The following is a 22,703-nucleotide window of genomic DNA, read 5'->3' as shown; positions in this document are numbered from 1 at the left end:
TTGTTCCTGTGTCCAGCCTCCCCCCTCCAACTTCCTCCACCCAGACCCAAACACCTGTACCTCAGCCTATCCCAAGCACACCATCAGACCAGCATGCACACACCTCAACACACAAGGGAAGCTCAGGCAAACAGAAGCACCACACATCCCACAGGCACTCACGCAAGCATCATACCCATGCAGACATACCAACATCCACTGCCTCCACTGTGTCCCCTTCCACCTCGTCTCCCTCCTCCCTCCCAGTCTCGTCTCCACTCACACCTGCATGCACTACATCTTCAGTCACTACCTCCATCACCAGCACACCCACCACCACACCCGCTCACTTGCACTCACCACTCCCACTACCATTCACACATCCCCTGTGTCCTCTCCCAGTGTGTCTGTGAGCCCACCTCCCAAGGTACACAAACGCAGCCACACACCCACCCAACAGCCATCCACCTCACGACAACCTCCAGCCCATGCACCTTCACCCAAAGTCAGCAAACGTACACCTCCTACAACCACAACCTCTTCCTCCACTCCCAAACCCCCCCATCTACCCGTCCCAGTGTGTCCCAAAAACTTTTCCTGTCCAACCTTGACCTCTTCCCCTCATGTCCCCCACCCCTTCAGTCCCCTAGGGCACGCCTTTCCAGCTCCCAACCCAGCACCTCAGCCACAACATCTGCGGGAACAGTGGTGCCAGTAGTAACCGGCTTCTGGAGTGAGCCAAGCAGCAGGGCAGCCAGTGTGCCAAGGAGCCAGACCACGGACAGTCCCACACCTCAAAAGCACAAAAAGTTGGCCACTGCCCGGCGGGAGAGAGGCAAAACATCTACGACCAAAGCCTCTCCCAAGAGTACAGTTGGGAGTGGGAAGACAGCTGCGCCACCATCCAAGTTGGGGAAGGGGCACAGAAAAACAGGCAAGTCGCCGAAAACCTGCACGGCGGACAAGACCGCCACCAGCACCGCTGAACAGGACACCGCCGCCACAAGCACCGCTGAACAGGACACCGCCGCCACAAGCACCGCTGCCAAGGACACCGCCGCCACAAGCACCGCTGCCAAGGACACCGCCGCCACAAGCACCGCTGCCAAGGACACCGCTACCACAAGCACCGCTGCCACCAGCACCGCTGAACAGGACACCGTTGCCACCAGCACTGCAGGCCAATGAGCGCCAAAAGCTCTGACGCTACTGAGGCCACCACGAGCAGGATGAAGCACTCTGGGCACCAAGCCCCCTCCAGAACCAGTGGAGTATCACATCCACTACCTGAGTCCTTGGCAGGATGAAGCACTCTGGGCACCAAGCCCCCTCCAGAACCAGTGGAGAAAGGCATCCACTACCTGAGTCCTTGGCAGGATGAAGCACTCTGGGCACCAAGCCTCCTCCCTCCCAGTCTCGTCTCCTCTCACACCTGCATGCACTACATCTTCAGCCACTACCTCCATCACCAGCACACCCACCACCACACCCCGCTCACTTGCACTCACCACTCCCACTACCAGTCACACATCCCCTGTGTCCTCTCCCAGTGTGTCTGTGAGCCCACCTCCCAAGGTACACAAACTCAGCCACACACCCAACAGCCATCCACCTCACGACAGCCTCCAGCCCATGCACCTTCACCCAAAGTCAGCAAACGTACACCTCCTACAACCACTACCTCTTCCTCCACTCCCAAACCACCACCATCTACCCGTCGCAGTGTGTCCAAAAAACTTTTCCTGTCCAACCTTGACCTTTTCCCCTCACGTCCCCCCACCCCTTCAGTCCCCTAGGGCACGCCTTTCCAGGTCCCAACCCAGCACCTCAGCCACAACATCTGCGGGAACAGTGGTGCCAGTAGTAACCGGCTTCTGGAGTGCGCCAAGCAGCAGGGCAGCCAGTGTGCCAAGGAGCCAGACCACGGACAGTCCCCCACCTCAAAAGCACAAAAAGTTGGCCACTGCCTGGCGGGAGAGAGGCAAAACATCTACCACCAAAGCCTCTCCCAAGAGTACAGTTGGGAGTGGGAAGACAGCTGCGCCACCATCCAAGGTGGGGAAGGGGCACAGAAAAACAGGCAAGTCTCCAAAAACCTGCACGGCGGACAAGACCGCCACCAGCACCGCTGAACAGGACACCGCCACCTCAAGCACCGCTGCCAAGGACACCGCCGCCACAAGCACCGCTGCCAAGGACACCGCATACCTCTCTCAGAGGAAATCCTTTGTTCTGCCTTCCTGAGCCAGGGCTGCCTGGACCCCAGGAGGGCAGAAATCTGTCTGAGGGGTTGGCAGCAGCAGCTGCAGTGGAGACCCCAGAAAGGCAGTTCGGCAGTACACGGGTACTATGCTAGAGCCTGGGGGATCATGGAATTATCCCCCCAATTCCATGATCTTAGACATGTTACATGGCCATGTTCGGAGTTACCATTGTGGCGCTGTACATAGGTACAGTGCACACGTGTAATGGTGTCCCCGCACTCACAAGGTCCGGGGAATTTGCCCTGAACGATGTGGGGGCACCTTGGCCAGTGGCAGGGTGCCCACACACTAAGTAACTTTGCACCCAACCTTCACCAGGTGAAGGTTAGACATATAGGTGACTTATAAGTTACTTAAGTGCAGTGGTAAATGGCTGTGAAATAACGTGGACGTTATTTCACTCAGGCTGCAGTGGCAGGCCTGTGTAAGAATTGTCAGAGCTCCTTATGGGTGGCAAAAGAAATGCTGCAGCCCATAGGGATCTCCTGGAACCCCAATACCCTGGGTACCTCAGTACCATATACTAGGGAATTATATGGGTGTACCAGTATGCCAATGTGAATTGGTAAATTTAGTCACTAGCCTGTTAGTGACAAATTTGGAAAGCAGAGAGAGCATAACCACTGAGGTACTGGTTAGCAGAGCCTCAGTGAGACAGGCACCACACAGGGGACACATATAGGCCACAAACTTATGAACACTGGGGTCCTGGCTAGCAGGATCCCAGTGGCACATAACAAACACACTGACAACATAGGGTTTTCACTATGAGCACTGGGCCCTGGCTAGCAGGATCCCAGTGAGACAGTGAAAACACCCTGACATATACTCACAAACAGGCCAAAAGTGGGGGTAACAAGGCTAGAAAGAGGCTACTTTCCTACAGCCTCGCCCATGCATTTTGGGCCCAGTGGTCCATGGACTTTAATGGTGGAATACCTTGGAATGGTAGTCTTGGTGTATATATGTGTTTATAGTGTAAAGATATATATATATTTTTGAATACTGTATTTTAATAGCTTACAAACGTTCAACTCATTTCCTTTTGTCCTTGCATTCTTCCAAGCGGGGTTGGGGGTTGTAAATGTAATGTATCAACATGTACTTGTGTGTGTGTTGTAGTGGGTGGGGGTAGGAGTGTTGCATGTGTGTGTCACTCTTTTTTCCCTTCCCCCTCCCCTGTGTTGTAGGTGCAGTACTCACTGTGGTCTTCGCCGCCGTCTTTGATGTTCCTGGTAGAGGAGCAGGATGACAAAGGCTGGGAGTATGTGGAGCTCGGGTTCCATGGCGTCCTGGTTCCTCGTGGGGTGTGTAGAGGTGAGCGTTTTCCCTTCCAAGTCCTGTTTCCGCCGTGTTTTTGTTTGCGGTGAATCCGCCCCGGAAATGGTGGCGGATTGGACTGTTGTAATACAGTGGGCGGAACCTTGTCTTCCGCCTGTCTGTTGGCGGTTAAAGCCGCGGTGTTTGTTTGTTCCGCCGTGGCGATCGGAGTGTTAAAGTGGCTGTCTATGTTGGCGGTTTCCGCCACGGTCGTCATTCCATTTTTTCTGCCGCCAGCCTGTTGGCGGTTTTACCGCCGCTTTAACACCGACCGCCAGGGTTATAATGACCACCTATATCCGAAATCCTTGCCAGAAGAGGCAAAAGAGAGTAGAGGAGTCAGTGTAGGGGGTGGATGTTATGTCTGTATCTGAATGGTGTGTGTGTTCATGGCGGTGGTGGCATTTGTGGTGCTTATGTCTGCCCTTGCGCACCATGTCTGTTGATGTGGATTCATGTGGGTCAGAAAATGTGCCTTGAATGGGTGAGGGGAGAGGTCTGTAGGATTGGGAACAGGTAGCTGGAGGGGGAACAGAAGAATAAGGGACACTGGCTGCCATCATTGAGGAGGCCAGAGCCTGAAATTATTTCTGCAGGCCAGACAGGGCAACGTAAATGCCTTTCAGGAACTCATTGGTCTGCAGCATCTACAATGCCAGTCCCTGGATGGCATTCACGATGGTTGACTGTCTCACAGAGATGGACCTGAGGCGGTCGGTAGCCTCCTCATTGAGGGCAGCAGGGCTGACTGGGGTGGGGGCAGTTGGGCCTGCTGCGAAGGAGATGCAAATCCTTCTGGATGAGCGGGCACAGGCAACTGGGTGGGGAGCTACAGGGAGGGCGGTGCTGAAAAGTGGCTTGGTGGACAAGGATATTACAGGAGTGGGCCCAGATGGGTCTGCCAGGGAGCCACCATCAGAGGAGGAATCTGAAGATGGAGTGGTCGATCCTGTCTTCCCCGTGGCACTCCCCTCAACCTCCATCCCATTGGTCCCCTTGGCTCTGCTGGGCTCATCCTCCTGGGTCCTGTGGGCTGCAGCTTCCCCACTTGCAGATGCCCCTTCTCCTTCGCCAGATGATGCTGATGTACACAAAGACAGAGGAGGAGAGACAGGGAGGGAGGGAGGAAGGGATGGAGGGAGAGACAGGGTACAATGGGTCAACGCCAGTCACACAGAGTTACAACATCATTATCTGCTGCAATGTCATGCCACGCCCTCACCTATACATGCTACAACAGTGGGACACCATGGGGTAAACAACAGCTATGCTGATGTGAACTGCTGATAGTGTACAATTGTACCTATGTACTTGATGTCTGTCACACTAGTCACACTTGCCTAGTACTTGTCAACTCCACATGGTCTTTAGGGAAACAATTCCTGAACTCCTGTATCAACTGAATCCTGCATGGGTAGGTAGCATGCCCACTAAGCCATTGACAATTAGAACAGTGACATCTGGCCCCACTCTGCCTCACTACACATACAGTACATGGCAGCTGATTGAGAAGTCACTTATCTCCCTAGGCACAGTGGTAGGCAAATACAGATGACAATTTCCTGATACCTCAGGTGTACTGATGAGGTTGGCAGGAGCTGAGTTCCAAAACTTGGTTGAGGATGACCACTCAAATTCAATCAATCAATCAATCCATTTGTAGAGCGCGCTACTCACCCGTGAGGGTCTCAAGGTTGCTTGGGGGGGGGAGTGAGCTGCTACTGCTCGAACAGCCAGGTCTTGAGGAGTCTCCTGAAGGTCAGCAGGTCCTTGGTCTGATTTAGGTGGATGGGGAGGGTGTTCCAGGTCTTGGCAGCGAGGTAGGAGAATGATCTGCCGCCGGCTGTTGACCTGTGGATGCGTGGGACGGTGGCAAGGGTGAGGTCGGCTGAACGGAGCTGACGGTTCGGGGTGTAAAAGGTGAGACGATCATTGAGGTATGCTGGTCGGTGTTGAGTGCTTTGTGGGCGTGGGTTAGGAGTTTGAATGTGATCCTTTTGTTGATGGGGAGCCAGTGTAAGTCTTTCACCTGGATTTAGATGTTGCTGTGGCGGGGGATGTCGAGGATGAGGCGTGCGGAGGCGTTCTGTATCCATTGAACCAAATTACACATTGGGAGGACTTGCCCTCATAAGTCACTGTCTGCATGGTATGGTCACACATCTGTGATACCAATCCTGCCAGGGTGACTGATACCCATAGTGAACAGGCATCTACCTAGTACCTAAGCTACAGCTTCCCACTACTCCTCATCACATACCCACCTAAGCAACACATTAACGAGGTGTGAGTGTGTACTTACCCCCTTGTGGCTGCTCTACTGACCTCAAGCGCCCATCCTCCTCAGGGTAGGCCACCACCAAAATGAGGACCATTAGGGGGTCAGGGTCCAACGGGCACCCCTCCCTCATTTGGAGGACATCCCCAGCTGGGTCTCAGCAGTCTTCCATGCCCAGTGTCTCAGGTCCTCCCATCTCTTTCTGCAGTGGGTGCTCTGCCGGGCATAGACCCCCAGGGTCTGCACTTGCTTGGTGATGGCCCGTCAAATCCCCTTCCTCTGATGTGCGGTAACCTGCATGGTTGACACAGACAGAAGGAAAAAGTCATGTAGAGTGGCATCACAGGGACAGCAGTGGAGAACACACATCTCATGCTCACACTCACATGTCTTCACACCACTAATTCTCATGTTACTCACCCATCTCCATGTATCCACTCTATCTGCCTCATCCCAAAGCCTTACATCCACATCCACATCACTATCAGACAGTGACATTAGACTCACCTGCTGCTCTGGTGCCCTATACAACTGTCCATACAGTGGCAGGACCCCGTTCGTAAGCTTCACAAGTTCTTCCTGGGAGAAGGCTGGGGCCCTATCACCTGCAGGACGTGGCATCTAGGCTACCAGAGTCAGAACACAGCAGCACAAGCAGTGGAGGTCTTGTGTGCAGGAGTGTCAGGAGTCAAGTGAGCATTGCCCCGTGAAATGTTGTTTACTTCCGCCGTGGACATCACCGTCACTGCCGGAGGCGATCACCATTGGCTCCAGTCTCCCATAGACAGCCATGTTACCAAATGAGAAGTTGCACAGTGGTTGCGACCACCTACTGCCATGAAGTATAATGCTGGCAGTATTAGGTAACTTCCATCTGTCCTGTGCATGCAGGACAGGTGGCTGCCATTTTATGTGTATTTAGTGAATAGTAGCTGAATGTGAGGTGCGTCATAGGTGACATTATGTGACTATTCCACAGCTTTACTGTGTCCACGCAGTCAATGCAGCTTATTCTGTCTTCTCCCTCTCATATTTCCAGATACAGTGCAATGTTGAGGATAAGAAATGCTCCTGTGTACTGGCCCCTAGTCGACCTTGCCACACTGGAAGAGCAACACATCATTTAGACGTATGGTCTGAATTGTCAGACCATCATGGAGCTGGTGACCCATTTGGAGCCTGATAAGTTGCCTGCCATCCGTCATCCCAATGCCATCCCTCCCACAGTACAGGTGTTGTCAGTCCTCCACTTTTTTGCCACAGGGTAGTTCCAGATGACAGTGGGCTTGGCAACAGCGATGTCACAGCCGATGTTCAGTAATGTTTTGAGGGATGTACTGTGTGCCCTGCTAGGACATCTGCCCTGCTACTCCCCATCATGCTGATTTAGTCACTGTCAAAGCTGCCTTCTACGATTTGGCACATGTCCCTCATATGATAGGGGCATAGATGGCACATACATTGCCTTGGTGCCACCCAGATGAAATGAACCAAAATAACATTTATTCTATCAATGTGCAGGTGGTGTGTCTTGCTGACCAATGTATCTCCTGAGTGATAGTTAGGTTCCCTGGTTCTGTGCATGACGCCTTCATTCTGCAGAAGAGCAACGTCCCATACATGATGGCACAACTACAGTGGGACCGGGCCTGGCTCATCGGTATGTATACATTCGTCTTTGTGCCCCTGTACACTCAACTCTCGTCAAACTCTGCCCTAGCTCTCTCCCGGTCTTGACATGGGTCCTACCTTTGTGAAGACAGATGACTCTGGCTATCCCAACCTTTCCTGGCTACTGACACCTGTGAGACATCCGACAACAGATGCTGAAGACTGTTTCATTGAGGCCCATGGTAGGACAAGTTGTGTGATTGAGAAAACCTTTGGGCTACTGAAGGCCAGATTCCTGTGTCTACATAATCTCCGGAGGTGCCCTACTCTACAAACCACTGAAAGTGTGCCAGATTGTTGTTGCCTGCTGCATGCTACACAATCTGGCCCTGACACGTCACATACCATTGCTGGATGCAGAGAAGTTGGCAGCTGGACCAGTGGCTGATGAAGGGGACATGGGGCATGATGAGGAGGAAGATGATGAGGATGCAGCTGACTCCATAGCAGAATTGATACAACAATACTTCCACTGAGCTACAGCTATGTGACAGATGTATGTAATGTGACCTTTACTCCTGGCTGCCTTGTGACATAGATCCTCCTGGTGTCTGCTGGCACTGGTGGAATTGAGTGCAGTTATACCTGTGGGTGGGTTTGGGGGGAGGGTCACGTTTCCCCATCAGTGGAGTTGTTAGTGTGCACATTTCAGTGCTAATATTACCCTGCTTGTGTTGCTTCACATGGGACAAGTTTGTACTTTTCCATTGTTCCATGTACTGCCATATTAACTGCAATATGTGTGCTATACATTGTGGTGTCAACAGTGCCTATCCTAAGAGTCTGCATTGGGAGGCAGTGCAACATTACTGTTTTGACTGTGGAACATGCCTTAAGTTTAGCTTTGTCTACTGTGATGGAAGGACTATTAGGGATGGTTGTCTTGGGCATTTGGGTCTGACATGGGCATATAATTAGAGCTGACACTTGCCAACTCACCCTTGGGACTTAGAGTAATTGTAGTGCATGTGTGTTGAGTGGGCATATTTGACTCCTATACTGATTGTTGTCTTTGTCTTATTCTACTTGCAGAGCATTTGTGTGGTGCACTCTGGTTCCTCCATCACCTGTTGCCTCCCTTGACACATGTGTCCAGCCTCTGCCTGCTCCACTATTATCCATGCAGCATATTTCTCCCCTTTCTGTCACTCTCACAAACTTTGGCAGGACAATGGGTTGACAGTTAAACATGTTATGCCACCGTAAGTGGTACTTTTTACAATAGAGCATGTAGACAGTAGCTGTGCTCAATAGTGTTTATTTGTGACTGACAACTGCAAGGGGTGATGAGTGGGGTCATGCTGGGTGAAATCATCAGTGTAGTTAGCCCAGCTGTGGGTAGTCCGGGTCCAGTATATGGGGCCATAGGAGAACCGAGAGATGACAGTGTACAGTCAACAAGGTATCTCTATGGCACACAAGGGAGAATGTTCAGGAGAGGGTCACTTCCTGGCGGTGGTGTTGGTCTTGGCATCAGTTCCTGCAGGATGTCTGGTTGGACGTCCTTGCTTGCGTGGGGGTCCCTTAGCTACAGGGGGAGGGTTGCTGCTGTTCTGCGGGTCCTCAGGCAGAGCCGCCATTTCATTAGCTATCGCTGTAGTGGAGGGCTCTGTTGGGATGTGGTTAGGGGAAGGGGTTTGCTGGTGTGTGGAAGAGTCACGCAGGATGCTGTTCAGTTCCTTCAGCACCCCTGCAATGGTGGCTATGGTGACATTGAGGGCCTGCCACTGCTGCATGGTCTCCTGATGGTGTTCCCTCTGCTGCCTCTGGTTCTACTGCATGGTCACGAGGATGTGGCCCATCGTGTCCTGGGTTTGGTGTTATGTTATGTTATGCAGTTTGTAAAGCGCATGGCTACCAACAGGTTTCCCAGCGCTAATGGAACTCATGGACACGACAGGCCAGAAAACAGAGACTATGAGAGGGGACTAGAAAAGCCAGGTTTTGAGTGCCTTGCGGAACATCAGTTCCTGATTCATCAGACGCAACCTAACAGGAAGGGAGTTCCATAGCTTGGCTCCGAGAAAAGATAGAGTGGACCCACCCCATTTGCTTTTCTTGACTCTGGGAATTCTGGCTAGAGCAGAGGAGGACGATCTAAGGTCTCTGTTCGGCCTATAGAAAATAATCAAATTTTTAAGGAGCGGAGGACCCCTGTCATGGAGGGACCTGTGCACCAGGCATAGGGCCTTGAATTCGATCCGCCTTTCTATTGGCAGCCAATGCAACAAGATCAGGCCAGCCCGAACTGAGATCCATCTTGGAATATCAAGTATCAGGCGAGCTGCTGCGTTTTGGACTCTTTGTAGTCTTTTCTTGACATATAATGGAGATCCTAAAAAGAGTCAATTTCCGTAATCAAGCCTGGATAAGATTGTGGCCTGAACAATAAGGGGGTTATTCCAACTTTGGAGGAAGTGGTAATCCGTCCCAAAAGTGACGGTAAAGTGACGGATATACCACCAGCCGTATTACAAGTCCATTATATCCTATGGAACTCGTAATACGGCTGGTGGTAAATCCGTCACATTTGGGACGGATTACCACCTCCTCCAAAGTTGGAATAACCCCCTAAGTCTTTTGGCCAATACCGGAAGAATATGAAACACCTTTCTCAATAATCTAAGAAGACCCAAGCAGGTAGCCCATAGATGTTAAGCATGAATATCCATTGTCAGAGCTGGATCCAACCAGAACCCCAGGCTTTTAATCTGCTTCTTAGGTGGAGGGAAGTCATCCATTACTAATGGGAGAGGATGCGGGATTCCGAGTCTTGACTCCGGGCCTACAATCATCACCTCGGTTTTGTCTTCATTAAGTTTCAATTTACTATTAATCATCCAACCAGATACCGCATGAAGGCAGGAAGATAATCTAGAGCCTTCCAGTGTTTCATTGGCCGAGAAAGATACCACCAGTTGGGAGTCGTCGGCATATGATACCATGGCCAGACCAAAGGACTCAACCAATGCGGCTAGAGGGGCCATATAAATGTTAAACAACGTCGGGCTCAAAGAGGAACCCTGCGGTACCCCGCACTTACTCTGCAGTACGTCTGATAGGTGAGATCTGTCTAACACCTGGAAGGTTCTATCCTTTAGAAAGGATGTGAACCAAGCCAACGCCAGATCTTAGATGCCAACATCCCTCAACCTCCCAATTAGTACCTGGTGGTCGACAGTGTCGAAAGCTGCACTAAGATCCAGCATAATTACAACTGTGGTAAGACCCTGATCGACACTCATTCTGGCCCTTTCTAAGACTGCAATGAGTGCAGATTCCGTGCTGTGACCGACCCGAAAAACCGTCTGGGAGGGATGGAGAAGACTATTTTCTTCCAAGAACACAGAGAGTTGGGAGTTAATGTGCTTATCCAAAATCTTGGCCGGGGTGGGTAGCAGAGAGATGGGCCTGTAATTACTCAAAACAGTGGGATCAAGGGTGGATTGTTTTAAAAGAGGCTTAATTATCGCATGTTTTCAGGTCTTGTATACGTGGACTTTGGTTAAGGATGCATTAAGCAACTCTGTAAGTACAGGCATTATAACTTTAGCACCCTGTACCAGAATCTTATGGGGAGCAGGGTCGAGGGGGGAACCTGATTTAAGAGTATTTAAGAGAGCCAGAGCACTGTCTTGCGAGAAGGGGATAAATTGAGAGATGGAGGCTGTACTATCATTAGTCAGACTCTCATCTTCTACCAAGCTCTGACTATTATTGCCAAAGCTGGCATAGATGTCTAAAATCTTATCTTGGAAGAAATTAGCTAATTGATTGGAGTATTCTAAGGAGGCATCCTTAGAATTCCCTTCGGCTGGTGTATGGAGGATCTCCTTTAGAATCTGGAAAACTTATTTGGCGGAGCCCGAAGCTTCTTAAATTCTAAGTTGGTAATAAGCGCCTTGTGCTGCTTTAATTTCAACATGATACTTCCTGATGGCTCTCTAGTAGGCCTCCTTAACAGCTGTATCATGGGGTTTCCTCCATACTCGCTCTAGTTTTTTGCACTCCTTTTTAGTGATCGACAGTTCGGGTGTAAACCACATAGCGGTCGCCTTCCTACACGGCCCTCTCTTATTTTTACTGGGAAGAACTTTGTCCAAGCTATCAATGATCCACTCACTGAAAACCTCAGCTTTAAGCTCCCTGCCATCTAACAGTTGGGGTTTGAGAGTTTCCAAGGTGGCTAAAAATATACCAGCATTAAGCTTGCTCCATTGTCTCCCAACCTGAGCCCACGGTTTGAACTTATCTCTCCAAACATTCATAACTAGAACAATAGTGATCAGAGAGTGATCCGTCCAAGCCAAAGGGATAGGTAGTTTGCAAGTTAAAATGGAAAAATTACTAAAAACAAGGTCTATGGTGTGACCTTTCTCATGAGTGGGGCCCTTTACCAGTTGCGCCAAGCCTAATGCTTCCATCTCATCTAACAAACGTCTGGTATTGGGTGACTCTCGGTCCTCGGCATGAATGTTAAAATCACCTACAATAGTGAAATTAGGTATTAAGCAGATGGCATTGGCAGTGAAATCTAAAAGTGACTCTAAAAATTTGTCAGGGGAGCCCGGAGGACGGTAGAGCAAAATCCCTGATAAAGTAAAATTGGGACTGATGGCAAGGGAGAAGGACATCCCTTCCCCTTCAGCTAAATATAAGGGCTGATGAGTTAGGTTAGAACCTTCCTTATATATAATAGCAATTCCGCCCCCTTTGGAGATCCCCCTATTCACCCTGGCGATCAAATAACCCGGAGGAAGAGCTAAGTTAACATCCAAGTTAGAGCCATTGTGCAGCCAGGTTTCTGTAAGGAACAGCGCCATAGGATTCAACTCTGTTAAAAGTATATTAATGTCCAATTTATGTGCAGCCAAGGATCTGCAGTTAGTGTAGAGAAACTCTGTTGAAGGTCTAAGCCCTTGTATGGAACTTTCTGCCTTAGAGTGGAACCCCCATGGACAAGTAGAACAGAGCCATGTGTGTAGACTAAGATTTGTGCAGACCCTACAGTCCTTATCCCTATGGGGTCTGAGCGCCTGCACCTCCTCCGAGGTGTAACTGATCCTGGGGCTGATGGACTCCAAAACAAGTGAAGGGACACAGGGAGAGGCCCTATGACTTGACCTGGCGCGGACGGGTGCAGACGGGCTTGACTGTGGCACTCCAGCGGTGCGTCCGCTGCGCGCACCCGCCACATCGCGCGTTTTAAAGAAATTATGCACCCCCTACAAAGTGCTCTGGGGAAAAGCTAGACCGCTGACCCCCTTCCAAAAATGGCGGTCAAGCTCCCACCTTCAGAGAGGAAAAATGGCGGCCGCAACTCTGCCGGCTTGATCGAAAACCGACAGAGGCACCGGCCGGAGTTGTGCCGCCTCAAACAAACCGGCTTCAACCCACCCTTAAAGTGAGTAAAAGGTAGGACCCCCTCCCTCACTTTTAAAAAGTGTAAAAGCTAGCATAAAAAAATATATATATATATCAGCAACCCCCAGCAATGAACATATAAAAAAAAAAGCGTCACATTAAAATCACATAAAATCATGAAACAAAAAATCAATCTGCATTAAAAAATTTAGCAAAATAGCGTCACAGACTTTCAGAGCTCACCGCCCTGTCGGTCTGCACCCAGGACTTTGGAGAGGACCACCTGGGAAATCTGTTGTTGTGGCTGCCCCATCCCTTGGATCACAGGGCCCCTCCCACTACCCCTGGCACAGTGTTCCCAATCCCAGTAGTACCAAGACCTTCAATGAGTGTGTGCCCTTGACTCTGGCCCCTGTACTGTGGGGCACACTTCTGATTGACACGTTCCTGGGGCACTGGTTTGGGGACGTGAGGCTGGCTGCCGTGTAGTTGCCACATGGGAGGGGGAGTCCAATGTGCTCAGGGTGGGGCTGCTGGGTATGGACTGACCAGTCATCCCTGATGGGCCAGGCAAGTCATCACTGTCCAGACATCCACTGGGGCCTTATTCCTGGGGAGTGCTGTCTGAGCCTGTCATCTACTAGAGGTTGGCAGTGGCAGCTGGACCTGTGGATGGAAAGAGAGTGAGTTCCATTTTGGAGATGTATTTGTTAGCCACATCGTCTGATGCATAGTCTAGCCTGACTTGCTTCCCCGTGATGGCAATTAAAGCTGCAGTACTGCAGACATTGTTTGGGGGATGTGGATTGTGCCATTGTTTCCATATGCCATTAAGGATTGAGGATAGTGGATAACATTGCTATCACTGACATGTGTTGGAACGCAGTTGAGGTTGCCAGTTGGTGTGGGCATGCGGTATGGTTTGCCATGCAGGTGTTCCACTGTGAAGTGGGACTGTGATCCTCTGATGTGTAGGGAGTGTTGCATTGTGGGAGTTGTGGTGCTAGCCATTGTGCCTGTTAGCTGTCCATTAGGGGGTGACTGTGTGGGGATGGTGGCAGTGGGGTGGTGGGGCATGCAGGGGAGGAGCGTGGGATGCCTGGGGGGTGCAGAATTGTGGGATGGATTGGGGAGCAATGGGTGGTGGGGACGCATGCTGGGCAGGAGTGGTTGGTGCCAGGGGTGTGTTGCTGACTTACCAGAGTCGAGGCCTCCGATGATTCCAGTCAGGCCCTCAGGATGCACGATATCCAGGACCTTCTCCTCCCAGGATGTTAACTCAAGGTGTGGAGGTGGAGTCCACTGCCAGTCTTGTTCAGGGCGATCTGTTGCCTGGATGCCTTGGAAGGCACCTTCCCCATAGGTCGTTCCACCTCTTCCTGATGTCCTCCCTTGTGCGTGGATGTGTGCCCACTGAGTTGATCCTGTCAACGATCCTCTGGCGTAACTTTGTTTTCCTTGCCAACTATGTTTGCTGGACCTGGGCTCCGAAAAGGTGTGGCTCTACCCTGACAAATTCATCTATCATGACCCTCAACTCATAGTCAGTGAAACATGGGTACTTTTGCCGTGCCATGTAGTGTGTGGGGTGTAGTGCGTGTAGGGTGTAGTGTGGGGTGGTTAGTAGGATGTGGGTGTTTGGATGTGAGTGCAGGTGGGTTGTGATGTTGGTGTGTGAGTGTGGTGTGTGCCTAGTGCAAAACGTGCAGTTGTGTGCTGTGTGCTGAGTGTGCAGTGTGAAGGTGCTTGTGGTGTATGGGATCTGTGTGAATGGGTTGTCGCTATGTAAGCTGTTCTTAGGATTCACAGAGGATTGTGGGTGTGTGTGGGGGAGTGTTTAATAGTGCCATAAACATGTGTGGGATAGCCAAACTATTCAATGTGGTGTTGCCTACTATTAGCGGTACCTATTTGAACCGCGGCGATGCAAACCGCCAATCGTGTCCCACCATGCATGGAGCACTGGCCATGAAACTGACACCTAATGAGGTGGACAGAATGGTGTCAGCGTGGTGGGGCTGATGGTCAGACAGTTATTCTTTCGACATCAGTCGGACTGGCGGTGTTACATTTGTGGCTGCATTTGGGCGTTTTTCTCTTTGTGACTCGTGATACAGCACTGACGGTATGGTGGTGGTATTCTGCACGGCAGTCTTGCCCGGACACCGCCAAAGTCGTAATGAGGGCCTAAGTCATTTCCAGGGGATTGTAAATTGTGGTCTGCTAGATTAATATTTATTAAACACACAGTTTTGGAATTCCTGCGTATTGACAGTTTGTGGTAATGTATTTATACTTATGTTGTATACAAGTTTGCAAAACTGCAGGTGTGCAAGTTGCTCATTCTGGTCTATAGACAGGTATAAATAGGTATATTGGGCCCTTTGTCTCACTGGTATTTGCTTGCCTCATGCAGATTTCCCCTCTAATTAACTTCCATTCTGTTTCTAGACTCCCAATCCAGGAACTGCCAAATGCTCTATTTTGTTACTGAGGAAACATTTCATCAGATTTTTAATTCAAAATAAATTAAGCCATAAACTTGGTTAACAGATTTACCACCAAGCTTTATCGCTTATATTTTGTCTTTTGAAATTTCTTATCTTAGTCTGGCAATATTTCTTTTGTAACAGATTGGCATTGAACATCTAAATCATTTGTGTTTATGTTATTTGAGTAATTTGTGTCAACTTAACATTTTAAATGTGTACATTTACCATTGTTCACATCTCTAATTCTAGGAAAAACACAATGGCCATGTCTATTTGATATACTCATATCAATAATAATATGAGAAACCCAAGCTAGAAATTGGGTTACTGGTTGACAGGGTTATGATTCCTGGTCAAGCCGCAACCACAATCATAGTCAGGGTAAAGCACAAGCAGGTCAGGCATAACTTGGAGGCAATATGTAAAGTATTTGTGCAACATTTCAAACAGTAAAACAGTGAAAACACAACACCAAAAAAAAAGATCCCACGCCAAATTAGAAAAATAGAGCAAAATTTAATAAATGAAACAACCAAAATGCCAAAAATCAATCAGTTGATCCGGGGTAATGAATTTTTAAAGAATAAACTTTAAAATAGCACCTAAAAGCAGAAAGCCCCAACCACGGCTATCTGGGCATGCTGGACTGGGTCAAGGTAAAAAGATCAGGCCAACCACAACAGAGCCCAGTTCAGATACAGTCCCTGATTAGTCCCACTGAAGGTTTACCTTCAATCAATCAATCAATCATTTGTAAAGCGCACTACTCACCCATGAGGGTCTCAAGGTGCTGATGGGGGGGCTGCCACTGATTGAACAGCCAGGTCCTGAGGTGTCTCCTGAAGGTAAGTAGATACTGTGTCTGTCATAGGTGGGTGGGAAGAGTGTTCCACGTCTTGGCGGTGAGGTGGGAGAAAGATATGCCACCAACAGTTGTTCTGTTCTGTTGGTGGCGAGGGCAAGGTCAACAGAGCGAAGCTGTCATGTCGGGGTGTAGATGGAGAGCTGTCTGTTGAGGTATTCTGGCCCGATGTTGTGTAGTACCTTAGGAGCATGGGTGAGTAGTTTGAATGTGATTCTCTTGCTGACGTGGAGCCAGTGCAGGTCTCTCAGGTGGACTGTGATGTGGCTGTGGCGGGGGATGTCCAGGATGAGGCGTGCGGAGGCATTCTGTATGCGTTGCGCTCTTTTCTGGAGCTTGGCCGTGGTTTCTGCATAGAGGGCATTGCTGTAGTCTAGTTTGCTGCTTATGAGGGCTTGGGTGACCGTCCTTCTGGTTTCAGTGGGGATCCATTTGTCGATCTTCCGAAGCATGTGGAGGGTGTTGAAGCAGGAGAAAGAGACGGCGTTGACTTGCTGAGTCATTGATAGTGATGAGTCCAGGGTGAATCCCAGGTTGCGTGCATGGTCGGTGGGTGTTGGAGTGGCTCAGAGAGTGGAAGGCCACCAGGAGTCATCCCATGTCGAGGGGGTGGAGCCCAGGATAAAGACCTCAGTTTTGTCAGAATTCAGTTTCAGGCAGCTGTTCTTCATCCATTCGGCGATGGCCTTCATTCCTTTGTAGAGGTTGGTTTTGGTGGGGGCGGGGTCCTTGGTTAGGGAGAAGATCAGCTGAGCATCATCGGCGTATGAGACGATGTTGAGGTTGTGAGCTCGGGTGATGTTTGCACGGTGCCATGTAGACGTTAAAGAGCGTTGGGCTGAGGGACAATCCATGGGGTACACTGCAGAGGATTTTGGTTTCTTCAGAGGGGAATACAGGGAGGTGGACTCTCTGAGTTTTGCCGGTGAGGAAGGAGGAGATCCAGTCCAGGGCTCTGTCACGAGCCCTGCGTCGTTGAGGCATGTGCGTGGGCAGAGGTCTTCAAACTGTGGGGAAGGCCCCCTAGGGGGCCTCAAGTGATCCCAGGGGGGGCGCCAGACACTGGCTAAAAGAAGCATTATCGAGATAACATGGCTTTGTGTTAAGCAGAAGCTTGTTATTGCATTTTTAAAAAGGTAACAGTACTTAACTGCAATGTTTAAATAGGTCTAGACATATTTTAACATTGCCATTTTTATAAAACAATTGTGAAAAATTCTGAGGGGGGCCCAATTATTTTTATTTTTCAACTGGGGGGGCACGGCATTAAAAAGTTTAAAGACCACTGTAAGGTGTGGTGGCAGACGGTGGCAGATGATGGCAAACGCGGCCGAGAGCTCCAGGAGGATGAGGGCCGCTGTTTCGCTTTTGTCAAGTATGGTCCTGATACCTTCTTATGTTTTGTGCCAAGAGTCCAAGTTCACATTGGAGAGGGACATATTGAGCAGGGGAAGTGTTAGGGGTGGTGGTCAGCATAGTGTGAAGCGCAGGCCTGGTGTCATGCCTGGTCAGGCTGGTGCTTTGTGGTGGTGGTCCACAGGGCACTGAATTTCAGTGAGAGCAGCATGGATCCGGTGCAAACACATTCACAAAGAGCCCAAAGGCTTGATTTTAAGAGCCCATGAGCCACACCAAGGGTCCAGGACCTGAGAGGCACCTATTGGAGGTCAGGAACTTTCTGCAGAAGGGTCCAGGAGCAGGTTGGGGAGCCTTTTGTGTCTTTGAGGCTTAGATCAAGAGGCCAGAAGATTAGCCATTGGAGTCACTCTGGGTACCTGGGTTAAAGATGGATTGCAGGTCCAGTTCTTCTTCCCCAGGCAAGGGGGCAGCAGGTCAGCAGAGCAGGCCAGCAGTTCATTCAGAGCAGCAGTCAGTGGAGTGTCAGTCTTTGTGGCAGAACAGCAGTCCATCTTTCTGGCAGAGTGTCCATGGGTTGGGAAGTGTTCTGTAGTAGTGGTGTCTGAGGTTCTTGTTTAATTCACTGTTGAAGTGGGGAGAATCTTCTAGAGGTGTGATTTTGAAGTGTACAGATGCCCTGACTTCCAAACCCTGGCTCCAGACTAACTACGGGGGTACGCAGCCCTTTGTGTAGAGACAAGACACAGCCCATTCAGGTGTAAATGAGGTGGGCATCTTACATAACATTAAAAAACCTATAAGAGCAGGGAATCAATTTAGTTTGCACAAGAGAAACAAAAGATAGATCATGATTCCCAAGTGAGAATGATAACTACATATAGTGCTGACACAAAGATGTAAGAGCTATCTTGATTAAACAATGGAATCTGTTGAGAGTAGATTCCATACTTGGACCCACCATTCATAGAAGTCTTCATATTACCTTTAGGAGGACAGAGTCTATGAGAGATACTTTAGTGTCTAATAATCCAAAAGTGGGTAGACTTTCCTCTTGGTTAATTGGAGAAGGTTTCCACAAATGTCACAGGTGTAAAGCCTGCAAGCATAGGATTGGTATGGACAAAGTGGAAGCACCTTTCAGTAGGGGAACAATCAAGATAAAGGTCCCTACCACTGCAAAACAGAATTTACTGTTTATGTTCTAAAGTGTGAATGTGTTCATAAATATGTGGGCAGCACAAAATTGCAGGTGTTCAGGTAAATATTGCAGCATTTGTGCACAATAATCAACAGGGACTTTACTTATCCAGTTGCCAGGCATATTACCAAGTTCCACAATGGAGATGAAAAAGGTTTGAGATACTTTGTGATTGACTCAGTCCGGGCACATCAAAGAAAGGAAACAGAGAAATGAAGTTGAGATTGAGTGTAGATACAAAATAAAATTAGACACTAGGGGGCATATTTAAGAGCTCCAAGCTGCACTTTAGCACTACCATAGCACCATTCTTTTACGCTAAGGCGGGCTAAAGTGGCTTTTTCCATGCGCCACATTTACAAAGTGGCGCAATGCAAGCATTGAGCCACTTTGTAACCCCTTGCATCGCATTATACCTGCACCATGCATAATGTATGCAAGGGGTGGTGTTCCCCCATTAGGGGGGCCAAAAAAAATGGGGCAAAGAAATCTAACAGATTTCTTTGCACCATTTTATCAGCATTTTTAACACCTGCACAGAGCTGCCATTAAAATGAGACTCCCATTATTTTCAATGGGCCTCTAGGTGCTTTGCAGAAGCGTCACATTTTTACTATGTTAATCCTGCAAAGGGTCAAACTAGCATCAAAAGTTTTGACGCTAGTTCCCTAACTACCACCATCGTGTTCCCTATGTTAAATACGGTACACACATTATGGTGTTAAGTGATCGCTAAGGGACGCAAAGGAAGTGGTGCTGCACTGGGGTGCAGTGCCACTTTTCTTAAATATGCCCTTAAAACTCCAAAAGGTTTGAATGTTGTGGAAGAACTATGTACTTTTGTAGCCTCTCCATAATATTAGAACAAAAGTGTGATCTGCATTGAATTCTATGAACCCAATCACTTTTCATTAGGTGGGTTGTTCAGTGATCTTTGGGGGTTTTAAGAATACCTTATTTTGGAAAGCTATGTTATAAATAAAATTTTCATTGATTTGGTGTGTTATGGGAATTAAGCAGTTTAGTCCAATTACCCACTAGGGAATGACATTAGTGAGCCACTTCGAAGAAAATATACAGTTTCTTTTGCACTTTTGAGGAAGAAAAACATATTTTTTCTTTTCAGGCCCTTAAATGAAATTATATTTTTATAGGTTTTTTGGGGTAAAAACTGAAAGCAATTATCTATGGCATATTGTATATTCATTATTATGTAATCTGTAAAAAAAAAAAAGGTGCAAATGTGGAGGTGCTGTGACCAATAAAAATTTGTATGAATTGAGTGAAACAAATGCAAATATTTTTAACTCACAAACATGGTGATTGCGAAATCTCAAAGATCATGTGCACTGTGAAGTAACGATGTTCTCTGAAACGTTTCTTTTATGTTTTTACAAATTGTATTTCGGGTGGGAAATATTTTGATTATGTTTCTGCACTGAGTTGCACTTTAAAAATGGTGGTCATGATTGTGGCATGTCATGTGATCAAGGCCTTCACCTGCAGAAATGTGCAATAGCGGACATGCAATAAACATTTTGTTTTCATCATTGGAGGGTCTGTGTCTGGTTCTTTCGATTTGGATTTTTTCTGAGCAGAGGAAATAGATGCCCCTTTAATGCACTCTCTACCTTCAAATTCACACTAAGGTGCAAAGTTGGAAAGACATTTTCAACTGTACTTTGCAGCTTGCAGTTTTTAGGTTACAAAGCCTGTGTGTTTGAGAGCCACATGTTCTGGCCCTTACTTCTAGCTGGGTACACTAAAAGGTTTGGGAAATGATGACTCATTTTTGTTTTTATCTTGCTACTGATTTGTTTTGCTCTGTTCTTTAGGTTATGTTTAACATTGAGTAGATTTCTTTAATTCATAACAGATATTCTTTCTCCAGAAGAAACTATGGGGCTCATTTAGAAGGAAATGACACAGCGTGGAGCTGTAAGCAAGCTTGCTGCGCCACGCAGCATCATTTTAAAAGTGCAGGGATGCGTCGAATTTACAGAAATATGATGCATCCCTGTACTTTGCTCTGCAATGGCATACAATTGGCAGTCTTTCGCCAATGCAGGCACCCTTGGACCATGGTACAAGGATGCCTGTGTTGCAGGGGTGATTGTTTATGTGCAGGAATGGACACCTTTCTGCACATAAATAAAACAGGGAGATATAATTTATTTCTCCTGTTGCGCCACTTTAATGCCACCCCTGAGGTGGCGTAGGAATCTGACGCATTCCCAGCCTTGTAAAACTAGGAATGCATCAGATTCCATGGGTGTTGCATGGGAACACCAACAGCAACACCCATGGAGCTCCTCTTTCATACAGTGTTATGCATGAAAGAGGGCTATATTTACAAGGCCATGAAAATATGGGCAGGCACACTGAGCCACCCAAGTGTAAAAGAATATGATGCACTGGCGGTGCTGAGTCCCTATGTGTTTATCTTTGTGTTTCATTTAGTACATTTTATTATGATAAATTAAGAAATTACATTGGCATAACTCTCACAAACTCAAGACTCTCCATGGTAGGAAAATTTGCCTTTATATGAAGAGCTCAGATGAGCAAATTATTTTTCAATAACTTATTTTCATTGATTTAGTTAGCGGTTTGACACAATATTTATGATCTTATGATGAATTACATCAGTTTCTAAGCTAAAGTAAGCAAGTTAACTGTTTATATGATTAAAGCTGAAGGTCGCATTTTGATTATGCTCTGCATTCTGGTGCAGCAAAATTAAATAAGACCTTAGACTTTGGAATTGGCAAACAGTAATGCACAATGCACTCATTCAAAAAATCGACTGTAAATCATAATTAACGTCCGGTATACAAGGAACATAATAAACTAGAAGGTGCTCAATTTCAGACTGTATTGATTTTTAAGTTGTAAATATACGTTCATCCTTCTACCTTGAGAAAGTTAGAGGTTCATTTTCGTCCGGCTTGAAGCAGAATTGATTTGGGGTGTCTGAGCGTCAGACCGAGAGCTGGGAAACACTAACCTTCAGGCTTCCGATGTCATGTGTATTTATCTGATCTGCTGGAAAACTGTCGCTTAGATCCAAGCTCTGCTTATATAACAGTAATCCTGGCGCAGGTGCAAGGGCAGGCCAGAGATTTTTGAAATGTTAAGAGCACACAATAAATCGCATGTCTTTTTTTGATAATATATACTCATTGCATAACTCAAACATATTTCTTTATGAGTCATTATTAATTACTTCCTGGTGCAGGATGTTTATATTGAAATGTCAAACATGATATAGGGAATGGTTCCGCTTGCAATTCTGAGCAACATGTGTCCCATAATATTTCGGTGTCATGCAGCTCGATTGTATTTGCACATCAAAACTGCATTTGTCATATTTGAGATTTGTGGGATTGTACTTCAGAGAATGTCTTCCTGCACGATGTTGTGGGAATTGCGTATTGGCCGTATGGTTATGAAGAGAAAAATAAAACAATAGTTTACTATTGGTTTATTTTTCTGCTTCTGGCACAGCCAGTAGTGCAGGGAGGGGCGGGGCTAGGCCACGGGAGGTGGGAGGAGGGAAGTCTGCACCTAAGGGTGCATATGTGTTTGGTCGGCCTCTGAGGCCAGCCAAACACACATGCACAATTTGATTTCTCCAGCCCAGATGTGTTTAACAGTCGGGCTGGAGAAACTGCAGAGTCACTACCGCTCAGAGCAATTCTGGCGCAGCTTTCCTGCTAGGTTTTGCATGAAAGCAGCACCAGGATTGCTGGGTAGCCTGTGCTGGTGTCCCAGCAGTGAATGATGGGACACCAGGAGAAGAGGAGCCCAAGGCGGTGGCAGGTACGGAAGCAAGGTAAGTTCTTATTATTTTTTTTTTTTTTTTTTACCTTGCTCCCCGCCCCCCCCCCCCCTTGAGTTATGCAGCAATCACCAC

At 48.2% G+C, this 22,703-nt stretch overlaps 1 long non-coding RNA gene across 1 annotated transcript in view; it reads right to left on the bottom strand.

Moving 5' to 3' along the window:
• Positions 1–21,807, bottom strand: part of LOC138246850 (uncharacterized) — a 164,174-nt gene extending 142,367 nt beyond the window's left edge. The window contains exon 1 of the long non-coding RNA XR_011194336.1: positions 21,703–21,807. This is a non-coding gene — a long non-coding RNA (uncharacterized lncRNA). The remainder of the gene's footprint in view (positions 1–21,702) is intronic.
• Positions 21,808–22,703: the final 896 nt, after the last annotated feature.

The sequence above is a fragment of the Pleurodeles waltl genome, chromosome 1_1 (assembly GCF_031143425.1).
Source record: "Pleurodeles waltl isolate 20211129_DDA chromosome 1_1, aPleWal1.hap1.20221129, whole genome shotgun sequence".
Lineage (NCBI taxonomy): Eukaryota > Metazoa > Chordata > Amphibia > Caudata > Salamandridae > Pleurodeles > Pleurodeles waltl.
The sequence above is the reverse complement of the archived record's forward strand: the minus strand, read 5'-3'. Positions and strand labels throughout refer to the sequence as shown.